Genomic DNA, 13,492 nt, shown 5'->3' with positions numbered 1-13,492 from the left:
CAATTTCAAACTGTCATGGTACTATTCTTTTTACGGCAGAATAATATTCCATTGTATGGATATATACCACATTTCGTTTATCCATTCATCTGTTGATAGACACTTAGGTTGTTTCCACCTTTGGACAATTGTGAATATTGCTACAAGGAAAATTCATGTACAAGTTTTTGTTTGAACATCTGGTTTTAGTTCTTCTGGGAATCTACCCCAGAGTGGAATTGCTGGCTATATGCTAATTTTGTTTAACTTATTGAGAAACTGCCAAACTGTTTTCCACAGTGTCTGCATCATTTTACATTCCTGTCAGCAGTGTCCAAAGGTTCTAGTTTCTCCACATCCTTACTAACATTTGCAATTTTCCTCTTTTTTTTTCTCTTTTATTATGGCTATCCTAGTGGGTATGAAGTGGTATCTCATTGTGGTTTTGATTTGCATTTCCCTAATGTCTAATGATGTTCAGCATCTTTTCATGTGCTTGTTGGCCACTTATATATTGCGTTTGGAGAAATGTTTACTCAAGTTCATTGCGCATTTTTAGGTTGGGTTGTTTATCTTTTTGTTGAGTCATAAGAGTTCTTTATATATTCTGCATACTAGACCCTTACCAGATATATGATTCACAAATATTTTCTCCCCTTCTCCTATTTCTGCCATTCTGTAAGTTGTCTTTTTCACTTTCTTGATAGTGTCCTTTTATGCACAAAAGTTTTAAATTTTGATGAGGTGCCGTTTAATTTTTTTCTTTGTTGCTTGTGCTTTTGGTGTCATTTCTAAGAAACCATTGTTAAATCCAAGGCCCTGAAGATTTGCCCCTATGTTTTTTTCTAGGAATTTTATGGGTTTAGTTCAATTAGATCTTCAGTCCATTTTGAGTCAGTTTTTATATGTGGTGAGAGGTAGGGGTCCAAATTCAGTCTTTTGCATGTGGTTATCTAGTGACTCACACCACTGGTTGGAGAAACTATTCCTTACCCATTGAATGCTCTTGGCAGCCTTGTTAAAATTCAGTTGACCATAGATGGTTTATTTCTGGGCTCTCAATTCTATTCTAGTGGTCTATATGTCTATCTTTATGCTAGTACCACACTGTTTTGATGACTTCAGCTTGGTAGTAAGTTTTGAAATTGGTAAGTGTGACTCCTCCAACTTTGTGGTCTTCTTTTTCAAGATTGTTTTGACTATTCGGGGTCCCTTGTCTTTGTATATGAATTTTAAGATCGGTGTTTCCATTTCTGCAAAAAAGATCATTGAGAATTGGATAGGGATTACACCAAATCTATAGATTGCTTTGGGGAGTGTGCTAGTTTGGTTGTATTATGTCCCCCAAAACACCATGTTCTTTCATGCAGTCCTGTGGGGGCAGACGTATTAGTGTTGATTAGGTTGGAATCCTTTGATTGTTTCCATGGAGAGGTGACGGAATCAACTGTGGTTGAGACCTTTCATTGGATAGTTTCCATGAAGGTGTTACCCCACCCATTCAGAGTGAGTCTTAATTGAATCACTGGAGTCCTATAAAAGAGTTCACAGACAGAAGGAGGTGCTGCAGCCAGGAGAGACATTTTGAAGACAGTCATTGAAAGTAGACTTTTGCTAGTCCAGAGTTTGCCTGGGAGAAATTAATAGAGTACCCCCAGATAACATAGAGAGAAATGTCCTGGGAGAAAGCCATTTTGAAAAACATCCTGGGAGCAAAGGAAGAAGATGCCAGCCACCATGACTTCCCAGCTAACAGAGGTTTTCCAGATGCCATTGGCCTTCCTTTGGTGAAGGTATACTTGTGTTGATGCCTTCATTTGGACATTTTCATAGCCTTCAGACTGTAACTTAGTAACCAAATAAACCCCCTTTATAAAAGCCAATCCATTTCTGGTATTTTGCATAACAGTGGCATTAGCAAACCGGAACAGGGAGTATTGCCCTCTTAACAGTATTAAGTCTGGCTGGTTACTTTTTTTTTTTTTTTTAATTTAGTTTGTTTGAGATATATTCACATATCATACAGTCATCTGTGGTGTACAATCAGCTGTTCACAGTACCATCATATAGTTGTGCATTCATCACCCAATCTATTTTTTGAACGTTTTCCTTATGCCAGAAAAAGTAAAAATAAGAATAAAATATAAAAGCAAAAAAGAACACCCAAACCACCCCCCCACCCTATTTTTCATTTAGTTTTTGTCCTCATAAACTCATCCAACCATACACTGGATAAAGGGAGTGTTATCCACAAGGCTTTCATAATCACACTGTCACCCCTTGTAAGCTATATTGTTACACAGTCATCTTCAAGAGTCAAGGCTACTGGGTTGCAGTTTGATAGTTTCAGGTATTTACTTAATAAATTAAAACCTAAAAAGGGTTATCTATGTAGTGCATAAGAATGCCCATCAGAGTGACCTCTTGACTCCATTTGAAATCTTTCAGTGACTGAAACTTTATTTTGTTTCATTTCACATACCCCTTTTATTCAAGAAGATGTTCTCAATTCTATGATGTCAGGTCCAGATTCATCCCCTGGAGTCATACATATCCTGCATTGCCAGGGAGATTTACACCTCTGGGAGTCAGGTCCCACATAGGAGGGAGGGCAGTGAGTTCACCTGCCAAGTTGACTTAGCTAGAGAGAGAGGGCCATATCTCAGCAACAAAGAGGTACTCAGGGGGAGACTCTTAGGCACAGTTATAAGCAGGTTTAGCCTCTCCTTTGCAGTAATGAGCTTTATAAGGGCAAGCCCCAAGATAGAGGGCTTGGTATACCAAACCAACAGTCTTCAGTGTTGTGAGAACATTAGCAACAATGCAGGTGAGGAAGTCCAGTGCTTCCGCATTTTTCCCAGCTCCTCAGGGGCGTCCTGCATATATATTTTTATTCTCTGCCCAAATTACTTTGGGATGTGTTGCTATTTCACACTAACCCATGCAGACCTACCAGGTCTCACTTCCTATTCAAAGTTCCGTCTAATTATGGTATTTGAACAAACTGTATGAGTTGCATTGTTTAGGAAATATAGATCCTGCACCAATTAAATATCTCTTCCCTTGGTCTCACGTGGAAGTTGAAATTTTGAAACAGACATTATCATCCTTTACCCTTTGGCCCGATTTGCCCTAGTCCTAACCAGATTTGCTTCATTCGTATCTCTAATTGAAGTCTGGACTTTTTTAACAGCTGCTGTATGTACTAATACTGACATTCATATCTGCCGAGCTCTAGATGAGTTTCAGGTGTCACACAGATTGGCTGGTTACGTTTTGAAACAAATTGTGGAATGATTTTAGAATGTGTTAAAATTACTTATATTGCAATTACAAAATTACCTAGTTTTGTCTAGGGTAAAAGTTTTGCACATGTAGATGTGTGGAGTTCTTCCAGCACAGAGAAGTTTAAATGATGATTCTCAAATGCCAAACGCTGGACTAGCCATGTCAGAATACCCTGGGGAGCGTGGCATAATGTGGATGGCTAAACCTCTCCCGGGAGTGGTTCTGTTTAAGTATGGAGGGGATGGGGAGATGGCTGAACAGTCTGTCTTTTTAATTTGGGAGACACAGATATGCGGCTACGTTTAGGCATTGTTCATCATGTGTTTAAATTGTAAGTTTACAGGTATCTTTCTCCACCTGACTTTTTTTTTTCTCCAAGATAATTTTTATTGATCAACTTTTAAAATGGATTTGATTTTCAGATGACTTCCAAATCTGTTCATAATTTTAATATGTTTCTGTTTTTTATTTATTTTTTAAATTCAGTTTTATAGAGGTATATTCACATACCATACAGCTATCCATGGTGTACAATCACCTGTTCACAGTACCGTCATATAGTTGTGCATTCATCACCCCAATCTATTTTTGAACTTTTTCTTTATACCAGAAAGAATCAGAATAAGAATAAAAAAAAATAAAAAAGAACACCCAAATCATCCTCCCCCACCTCCCACCAATCCCACCGGTTTTCATTTAGTTTTTGTCCTCATTTTTCTACTCATCCATCCATACACTGGATAAAGGGAGTATGATCCACAAGGTTTTCACAATTACAGTCACCCCTTGTAATCTACATTGCCGTACAATCATCTTCAAGAGTCAGGGCTCCTGGGTTGGAGTTTGATAGTTTCGGATATTTATTTCTAGCTATTCTAATACATGAAAACCTAAAAAGTATTATCTATATAGTGTGTAAGAGTGTCCACCAGAGTGACCTCTCGATCCATTTGAAATCTCTCAGCCACTGAAGATTTATTTCGTTTCATTTTGCATCCCTCTTTGGTCAAGAAGATGTTCTCTATCCCATGATGCCAGGTCCAGATTCATCCCCGGGAGTCATATCCTGCATTGCCGGGGAGATTTACACCCCTGGGAGTCAGTTCCCCCGTAGTGGGGAGGGCAGTGAGTTCACCTGCCAAGGTGGCTTAGTTAGAGAGAGAGGCCACATCTGAGCAACAACGAGGCACTCAGGGGGAGACTCTCAGGCACAATTATAAACAGGTTTAGCCTCTCCTTTGCAGTAACACGCTTCATGGGGGGAAGCCCCAAGACAGAGGGCTCAGCATGTCAAGCCATCAGTCCCCAATGTTTGTGAGAACATCAGCAACAATCCTCCACCTGACTTTTTATATAAAATGTTATCAGTGCTTAGCCCTGCACTGGGCTTGTAGAAAATCTTAAATAAGTTTTGAATGAATGTTGAATGTGTATTTTACTTAAAAAAAAAAAATCAGTAAATAATCTGTAGGCTTAGGGCTGATATATTTTCATCTGTACCTTTCAAGCTTGCTAACTCTTCTTTTTTTTTTTTTTTCTTTTTCCTGTTTGTTGTCTTCCATAGCTTACTCATCAAGATTTAGAAGGAATTTGGCTCTGCAGGACATACACAGGCATTTCCAAGGAAATTCTAAACAGTCAAGCCTCCCTCCTTCAAAAAACAAAAAAGTTTAGGTGTATAGTTAAAACCATGGGCACATGTATAATGTTGGGGTAAGAGAAGGGAATTGAGTAGACAGTATATTCATTTATAGAACTTTCCATTGTTGACATTTGAAAGACAAGTTAACAAACTGTCTTGGAGGCTGTCTTTGCCCAGCCTGGTTTGCTGGACTCCAGCAGTGTTTTCTCCTGGCCATTCAACACAGTTCATGGAGATCATGCCTTTTCACTGAATCTTTTTTGATAGTTTTTATACATAACAAAACCCTTATTCTATTTATAACTTAAGATGATAAGGGACTATAAATGAATTACCCATATAAAGTAATATATTTGTTATCTTTCACTATTTCTACTTATTAATTTCTAGCTGTAAAACCATTAAATTGATTCTTATTGTGGTTGCTTTCCCTTTTTTTCTATTTGATTTTGGCTCTATTTAAATGTCAGAAAATTTTCTTTACTAGGAATAATGAATTACATTGTAACATTTCAAAATAAGCTACTTAAATTTGCATGTCATTTGCACATTTTAATTAAATTCCTATTTTCTTAAAGGCTTATGTAAGTATAGATACTTCCTAGTCATTGAATCTCCCACCCGACCTTTGTATAATCATGACATCTCTTCGTGTTAATTCTATGCTGTTTTCAAGGATTCATGCTGGATGGTTAGTGGAATATTTGGAAAAATCTTTATTTGTTGTGGACTGTGTGTCTCTACTTAGTACTACAATGTAAATTACTTGATTTACCAATGTATTTCCACAATTAAAACATTTTTATCCCTCTTTACCTGGATTTCTTAATTATTTCTCAACAGAATACTTTCAAAGAAGTCACAGGTGGCATGGTGATATATAGATACACTATATCAACATATAGAGATAATGTAGAAATAAATTACTATGAAAAACCAAAATTTGTCCATATGACAACCCACAGGGAAATCAAATTGATAAAAAATGTTGAAGATAAGAATCATTAGGAAATTATGATACTCTAACCACGTCCATAACTACAAGTTCATAATGACACTTAGATGGAACACCAGTAGTTCATTCCATTAGGGATAACAGATAGTTTGACTTTCTTGAAAACTTTTTACTTTGAAATAATTTTAGATTTACAGAAGTCATAAAGACAGTGCAGAGAGTTCCTGTATACTCTTCACCCAGCTTCATCTAATGTTACTATCTTATATAACCATAGCCTGTTTTTCAAAACTGAGAGATTAAACGTTGGCACAGCCCTGTCAATTGAATGACAGCCTTTAATTGGATTCTGTGAGTTTTCCACTAATGTCCTTTTTCTGTTCCAGGATCCAGCCCGAGATTCCATGTTGCATTCAGTCATCATGTCACCTTTGTCTCCCCTTCCTTTCAGTGTCTCAGTCTTTCCTCTTCTTTCCTGACCATGACACTTTTGAATCCTACTGATCAGACATGTTGTAGTACATTCCTCAGTTAGGACCTGTCTGATGGCCCCTCCTGATTAGACAAGGGTTATGCATTTCAGGGGAGAGTACCACAGAGGTGAAGTGCCATCTCATTGCACCATATCATAGGATCCCATGACATCCACTCCACATGACTTATCACTGGCACATTAGCTGTCATCACTTGCCTGGTTTCTACACCGTAGGTTTCTATTTTTCTAGACTCTGTTCATTAGAAGTGAGTCACTAAGTCGAGCCACACTCAAAGAAAAGGGAATTAAGCTCTATCTCTTGGAGGAAAAGAGTATGAAGGAGTTAATAACATCACATAGTAATTAGTAAACATTTGGGGGCATGTGCTTTGAGGCTGTGTGTGCAAAGATTGTTTCTCTTTAAAGTTATGCCTACTAATTTTAACATCTATCCTTCAATCTTGCCTGCAGCAATTACTGTGATTTTCTAATGGTGATTTTCTATTTCCCACCTTCCTTCTACATGTATTATATGGAATTCTTCTGTAAGGAATATTTGTCCCTTCTCTTCCTTTTGCTTATTTATTCCATCATTTATTTATGGCAGTAGGGACTCATGAATATTTTTTTTGTTCTGTAGGTTATAATCCAACACTACCACCATTTTATTTGCTCAAATTATTCCAGCTTTGGCCATTGGGAGTTTTTTCAGGTTGACCTCTGACATGCCCCAATCTTTTTTTTTTTTTTTTGAAGATTGACTTTTGTTAGCAAACAAACCTATAAAATAAAAATCCATTTCAAAACTTAGTTAAAACACATCCCTAAAACATCATCAAATTTTATTATAAATGCATAGTGTTTTCCAGCTAACATGGGGTTTTATTGAAGAATGGCTGACTGATCAACTGAATTTTCAAGAATCACCTGGTCTTTCAGCATGACCCACCATCTTACAGTAATTTGCCAAAATGCTGAACACAAAGGGAAAGAGGAAAGGCACCTGCTATATGTTTTCTATACCTTTTAGAAGACATGGAGGTGTTCCTTTGACCACATACTTGTGAATCTACAAGAAAAGTGATTCTGTAGATATCAGGGGAATGGGCACTGTTCAAAAAGGAGTGACCCTCAGATGTTACCAGGGCAAAGCTGGAAGAGTCCAGTGTTTCCCAGCATGCTGTTGGTATCGTTGTAAGCACACAAGCGAAGGTCAAGATTCCTGCCAAGAGAATTAATGTGCATATTGGGCATATTAAGCATTCTTAGAGCTGAGCTAGCTCCCTGAAACATGAAAGAAAATGTTCAGGGGAAGAAAGGAAGCCAAAGAGAGAGGTACGTGGGTTCAATTGAAGTGCCAGCCTGCTCCACCCAGAGAAGCACACTTTGTGAGAACCAATGGGAAAGAGCCTGAGCTATTGGAGCCACCTAGTCCCTATGAGCTCATAGCATAAGAGCTGTAAATAAATAAAGACTTGTGGATTGTAAAAAAAAAAAAAAAAAAAAAAAGCCACTGAACAAGGCTCTGGGGGGAAGTTGTCTCTCTGGGTTTTGAATTGGTGAAAACTTGAAGAGGAAGAGAAAACAGGTTCAGTCTTTCAGTCTTGCAAATGGGTGTTGTATGTAGTAATAGTATTGTATTCATGTCTGGAGTTTTGAAAAATTTCAGGAGCAGTAAGGAACTCATTCCCAGGAATATAGTTTACATTTATTTACTTATTTGTACTATTTAATGCACATGATCAATTCAAGCAGTACAAAATGCTTTTCCATAGATTGTGTTCTATTATCACCAATTCAGATTTGTCACCATTTGAGTCTTTGTTGTGCCCCAAATGTGCATTAATTATTAGGGGCATGGTTGACAGTCCCAACCCTTGCATTCAAGGATTTTTACACTAATGGGGGATATGGTGGGTAATTTGTAATGAGTGTACAGAGCAACCGCCAAAGTTTGCATGGATTACTCTGGGAGCACAGAGCAGGAATGTGTGAGTCACACTGGTGGTTAGGAAAGAAGTCCCCATTGCAGAGCTATATAGAGTGAGTAGGAATTAGCTGGCTATAGGCAGGAGAAGAAAGAAGCTTCAGGCAGAGAACCACAGGTGCAAATGCGCAGAGCCCTGAAGGCCCATGGTATATCCCAGGAACCTCCAGGAGTTCAGGCTGGCTCTGTGGGAAGTGACGGCAAATGGGGTGGGACAGATGGGTGAGGTGGGTGTGAGGAGTCTTCTGGGCCACTCTTGAACTTCTCTAGTCTGTGGCATTGGGGAGTGAAGCAGTCATGGAACTGAAGTGCTGGGTCCTTCTCTTTACCCATCATTTGGGGGTTATTAGAAGGTCTTATTGTTTCTTCCAAATCCTGGTTTGCCAGTCTCTGTAGGAGGCATGACTAATACATGCAGTTCTGTTTCCTAAAGCTGGGGTTCCCATTTAATCTGTAATACAAAATAGAGTTTTCAGACAATGCGTGGGTAGGTGTGGTAAGGAAGGGAAAGTGTCAGGAACATTGCCTGCACTAGATGTAATCCAGTGCTAATTGTGTGGGTGATAATGTTGGGGCAATCCTCTCCTTTCACATGTTTCTCCCATTTCTTTCAACTTAAAACCATTCCATTAAATGAAGACAAACATCTTTCTCCATCAGTGGAGTCGATAACATGTAGATAATTTAGCACTCAATAATACATGCTTTGCTTCTTCTCTAAATATTTAACATTAGTCTTAACTTATTGCAGACTTCTAGAAGGCAGGGGCTTGTATATTCTTTTCCATTCCTGGAGTTGAGCCACAGCAACACACTATGAAGAAGTGCCCTTGGGTCGGTGTGTGAAAGTGAACCGATTCGCATCTCTCGCCCAGAGAGAGCTTTTGGGGCAGCTGGTATCTTCTCTCTCTAGAACAGTAGTGTCTTTCAGATAGTTTTTAAGGCCTTTGGGAAGTCATTTGACTCTTCTGTGCCTTGGATATTTTCAGTCAATGGGAAAGAATCTATTCTGATTCCCTCCAGGATTGTTAACAGCATTTATTCACTCTTTGACTCGTTCCCACAACAATTATTTCCTGAATGTCTACTCTGTGCCTGGCTTTGCTTTAGGCATCGGGGATGCAGCAGTGGGCAAGTCAGACAAAAGTCCCCGACGTCATCGAGCTTATGTTCTAAAGAGGGGGCACCAAATCAATAAGTAAATAGCTGTTATCTTTGCAGTTGTTAGAATAAGTTCTATGGGGAAAACTAAACCAGAGAAGGAGTAGAGAGCCAGGGAGGAAAAGGAGTATTGTAATTTTAAATAGGGTGATCAAGGAATAACTCACTGAAAAGGTAACTTGAAATGGCTACCACATGGGTATCCAACGGAAGAACATTCTAAGGAGAGGGGGCAAGTTGAAATTCCCCATGTAGGAGTGTCTCTGGCATATTTGAAGAATGAAGAGTTCAGTGTGGCCAGGCCAAGAAAGCAAACAGGAACATAGTAGGAGAGGAGGTCAGAGAGACACTGTCAGGGGGCCGCTGGGGGAAGGGGATTTGGGATGCAGATTAGGTGGGACCTAGTAGTCTGATGTAGCTCCTGGGCTTTCGCTCTGTGTGAGGTTGGAAGCCTTTGGCTACTTTGAAGCAGAGGCGTGTTAACCAGGGTTACAGCATGCTGTGTTTGCATAATGAGATTGGAGCCATGGCCATCAGTTGATAGGCTGTTGCAATCCAGGAGAGGTGATGATAGTTTGCAACTGAGTGATAGCATTGGGAATGGTCAGATTCTGGATATATTTTGAGGATAGAGTGGACGGAATTTGCCGGTGCATTGGATGTGAGGAGGAAGAGTAGATGAATTAAAGACTACTCCAAGGATTTTGACTAAGCGACAGGAGAGGGGGGTTGCCATTTGCTGAGATGGGGGAGACTGGGAGGAGCAGGTTTGGGGGTGATCAGGTCATTTGAACCTGTTATTAGGTTTGAGATGCCCCTTTACTTCAAAGGGGACATAGAATAGGCAGGGAAGAGCTCCCCTTAGGCCTCAGGGAAGAGGTCAGAGCTGAAGATAGACATTTGGTATCTATATTTGGGATATAAGTTTGGTGTGCAGATGGTGTTGACAGCTGTGCCGGTTTGGATATATTATGTCCTCCAAGAAAAAGCCATGATTTTTTAATCCAGTCTCGTGGGATATTGGGATTAGGTTGTTTCCATGGAGATGTGACCCACCCAACTGTGAGTGACACCTTTGGTTAGGGTGTGACCTCTGATTGAATGTTTCCATGGAGGTATGGCCCTGCCCATTCAGCATGGGCCTTGGTTAGTTCACTGGAGTCTTATAAAGGGGCTCACAAACAGAAGAACCTCAGAGCTGCAGCTTAGAGAGACATTCTGAAGACGGCCATTGAAAGCAGACTTTTGCTGACACTTGCTCCTGAGAAGCTAAGGGAGGACTAACACCCCAAGAGCAACATTTTGGAGAACACCATTTTGAAATGCAACCTGGGAGCAAGCAGATGCCAGCCAAGTGCCTACCCAGCTAATAGAGGTTTTCCGGACACTATTGGCCATCCTCCAGTGAAGGTATCCTATTGTTGATGCCTTACCTTGGACAATTTATGGCTGTATGACTGTAAGTTTGTAACCCAATAAACCCCCTTTATAAAAGCTAATCCATTTCTGATGTTTTGCATAATGGCAGCATTAGGAAACCAGAACAACAGCTAGAGGGCAGGATGAAGTCACTAGCAGAGTGAGTTGATAGAGAAGAGATCGAAGGACCGAGTTCCAAGCTGCTTAGTGTTTGGAGTCCAGGAGACAAGTTGGTGCTGGTGAAGGAGAGTAAGAAGTAGCCAGAGAAAAAGGAAAACCAGTAGAGCGTGGTGTCCTAGACACCACTTGGAGAGAGCACTGGATGAGTTACTACATGTGGAGTGCTAGGCAGTCTAGAGTCAGGAAATTCATATGTTCACAAGCACAGTTCCCACAGAAACAAAGCCACAGAGAAGGGGCTGGGATTGTGGAATTGATCTTAGGCAGATGGTCTAAAAAAAAAATCTGTTCCTCTATTTAGGTCTCATACTTTAGGGCTTAGGCATAATTTATAACATATGTAGGTTCTGTTTGGAACTACAGAATGGAATCCTAACGCTGGATTTCCTTATTGCCTGCAGAAGGGTGGTTTGCTGAGAGGGTGTGATCTAAGGAGGCTGTGTCCTTTAGGAACAGGGTAATTGCCTTGGTATATTTCCTTATAGCCCTAGTGCAGTGACAATCATAAAACATAAATGTGTGGCACATGCCTTACTGATATCAAATAAATAAAGCCACAATAACTACAACTGGACTGGTACAGGAAAAGATAGACTGATGGAAAAGAAGAGAGAACATATAAATAGAGTGTATGAATATGTCATCATAAATTACAGAGTAAAGGAGAAGTTTTATTTTTTTTTAATGGCGCTGAAAACAACTAACTGGGGGTGACAAGAGGCAACTGTCTCCTAACACCCTATAAATGTATTTGAGTGGATCTGACGTAATATAAATGATGAAACTATAAAACAGAGGAGAATATTCATGAATATTTATCTGATTTGAAGTTGGGAAAGAGCTTTATATGAATGATACACACACAAAGTAAAGTTGGTTAGACCTGACAATATGAAAAATATACATGCTGGTATGTTAAAACAAAATAGCCTGGATAAATTTAAAAGGCAGGTGACTGGAAAACAGTGCAACATTTCTGACAGACAGAGAGGGGTTCATTGTAAAGAGCCCTTTGATGAAGGGCCTGAGAGCATTATGAACAAAAGAACCAAGAAGACAATTCATAAAAGGAATATAAATGGCCTGTGAATCATAGGAGAAAAAGTTCTGCCTCATTAATGTCAAGTGAATGAAAATAACAATAACAATGAGACACTACTTTCACCTGTCAAACTATAGGTCTATCACTGCTGTTCCGTTATGACTTCAGGTCTTGGTGACTTTTACTTTCTCCAACTTTACTCCTTGATGGTTTCAACATCCACATGCAGGAACCTTCCAATACCCTGGCCTCATGGTCCTTGACCTTCTCTCTCCCAGTTAACTCGTCCTCCCCGGAACCTCAGACACTCAGTCCCATCGTTATGCTCCAGGCCTAGTTATCAGTAACTACACCTTTTCCTAAAGGCAGTTTCTAACATCGCACGCTCCAATCACTAGCTCTTCTTTTTCCAGCTCCTGGCTCCAACCATCTTTTGACCCGGTGGGACCACTCACTGCTGTTTTCTTTGTTGTTAACCTCCTCTGGGTCCTCACATCCCTCCTTATCCAGTTTAAACACCAAGTTCATTCAGTATCATCACTCCCTCACACCTGCCCTCAACTCTCTTGCCCCATCTCTCTTTTTTGTTGTAGTCACTTGGCTAACTATTGTCCTGGGTGAAGACATTCCTGTGCCTGCTCCAGCTGATCGTGGCTGCAGAAAAATAGACAGCCGTGCTGATAGGGACTTCCTGTGATGCTGCCCGGCCATCATCCTCCATTACCTCTCCCAATCTCTTAGGTGACTATTTCATGTCTTCTTGTAAACCAACATGTCCACCACCTCCATACAAACAAAACAAACAAGCAAAAAACCCCAAAAAAACCAAAAACCAAATCATGGAAGCAATCAAGCAACCTCTCCACATGGACCACTTCTCTCCCTGGCATCCCGGCATCAGTGTGGATGTGTTGTGAACACTCCTGGCGAAGGGTAACTCCTGCACATGTGCATTACCTCCCATCCCTTGTATTCTGTCGATAACTCTGCTCCAGCTATTCTGTCCTGAATCAATTTTTCCTTCTCTACAGGATTTATCTCCATCAGCATTCAGTTTCTTACCTTAAAAAACAAAAACAAAACAAACCCTCTTCCTTGACCAAATGCCTTTTTACTCTCCTTCTCTTTGCCACAGCTCCTTACAAGATTGGTAAATTACTCTCTGATTCCGTTTTCTCACTTCCCATTCTCTCTTGAACCTCCTCCTACCTTACTAATGCGGTCATTCTCAAGGTCACCAATGAGTGCCTCATTTCTAAATCTAAGGGCTGATGCTTAGTCCTCATCTTACTGTTGATCTCTCCAGCCTTCTTGAAACACTTCTGCACTTGGTTTCCAGGTTGCCATATTCTCCTGATTTTCCT

At 40.1% G+C, this 13,492-nt stretch overlaps 1 protein-coding gene across 1 annotated transcript in view; it reads left to right on the top strand.

Moving 5' to 3' along the window:
• C8H12orf75 (chromosome 8 C12orf75 homolog) overlaps positions 1 to 5,724 on the top strand; it is a 51,869-nt gene extending 46,145 nt beyond the window's left edge. Inside the window, exon 7 of the mRNA XM_037847350.1 lies at positions 4,832 to 5,724. The gene's annotated coding sequence lies outside the window, so the exon portion shown is untranslated. The remainder of the gene's footprint in view (positions 1 to 4,831) is intronic.
• The last annotated feature ends 7,768 nt before the right edge of the window (positions 5,725 to 13,492 follow it).

The sequence above is a fragment of the Choloepus didactylus genome, chromosome 8 (assembly GCF_015220235.1).
Source record: "Choloepus didactylus isolate mChoDid1 chromosome 8, mChoDid1.pri, whole genome shotgun sequence".
Lineage (NCBI taxonomy): Eukaryota > Metazoa > Chordata > Mammalia > Pilosa > Megalonychidae > Choloepus > Choloepus didactylus.
The sequence above is the reverse complement of the archived record's forward strand: the minus strand, read 5'-3'. Positions and strand labels throughout refer to the sequence as shown.